This window comes from Cucumis melo, unplaced genomic scaffold (genome assembly GCF_025177605.1).
Source record: "Cucumis melo cultivar AY unplaced genomic scaffold, USDA_Cmelo_AY_1.0 utg000150l, whole genome shotgun sequence".
In the NCBI taxonomy this organism is placed as follows: Eukaryota; Viridiplantae; Streptophyta; class Magnoliopsida; order Cucurbitales; family Cucurbitaceae; genus Cucumis; species Cucumis melo.
Genome location: NW_026123796.1, coordinates 25,001 through 26,227, shown reverse-complemented (window position 1 = coordinate 26,227; position 1,227 = coordinate 25,001).

Genomic DNA, 1,227 nt, shown 5'->3' with positions numbered 1-1,227 from the left:
AAGAAAATGTTCCATACTAATGGATTCGGTTCCATAACCATGGGTTCCAATGTACGAGATCTTGTAGCACTTACCAATGAGGCCCTATCGATTAGTATTACGCAGAAGAAATCAATTATAGACACTAATATAATTCAATCTGCTCTTCATAGACAAACTTGGGATTTGCTATCCCAGGTAAGATCGTTTCAGGATCATGCGATCCTTTTCTATCAGATAGGAAGGGCTGTTGCACAAAATGTACTTCTAAGTAATTGCTCCATAGATCCTATATCTATCTATATGAAGAAGAAATCATGTAACGAAGGGGGTTCTTATTTGTACAACTGGTACTTCGAACTTCAAACGAGCATGAAGAAATTAATGATACTTCTTTATGTTTTGATTTGTTCTGCCGGATTGGTCGTTCAAGACCTTTGGTCTCTACCCGGACCCGATGAAAAAAATGGGATCTATGGACTCGTTGAGAATGATTCTGATCTAGTTCATGGCCTATTAGAAGTAGAAGGCGCTCTGTTGGGATCCTCACGGACAGAAAAAGATTGCAGTCGATTTGATAATGATCGAGTGACATTGCTTCTTCGGCCCGAACCCAGGAATCCCTTAGATATGATACAAAATGGATCTTGTTCTATCGTTGATCAGAGATTTCTCTATCAACAATACGAATCGGAGTTTGAAGAAGGGGAAGGAGTCCTCGACCCGCAACAGATAGAGATAGAGGAGGATTTCTTCAATTACATAGTTTGGGCTCCTAGAATATGGCGCCCTTGGGGCTTTCTATTTGATTGTATCAAAAGGCTCAATGAATTGGGATTTCCCTATTGGGCTAGGTCATTTCGGGGCAAGCGGATCATTTATGATAAAGAGGATGAGCTTCAAGAGAATGATTTGGAGTTCTTGCAGAGTGGAACCGTGCAGTACCAGACACGAGATAGATCTTCCAAAGAACAAGGCTTTTTTCGAATAAGCCAATTCATTTGGGATCCTGCAGATCCACTCTTTTTCCTATTCAAAGATCATCCTTTTGTCTCTGTGTTTTCACATCGAGAATTCTTTGGAGATGAAGAGATGTCAAAGTGGCTGCTTCCTTCCCCAATATATTGGTCTATATCTCTACATAAACCCTTGTTTATCAAGAATACGCAAGAAAAGTACTTCGGATTGTTGATTCATCGCCAGAGATGGCTTAGAACCAATAGTTCATTATCTAATGGATTTTTCCGT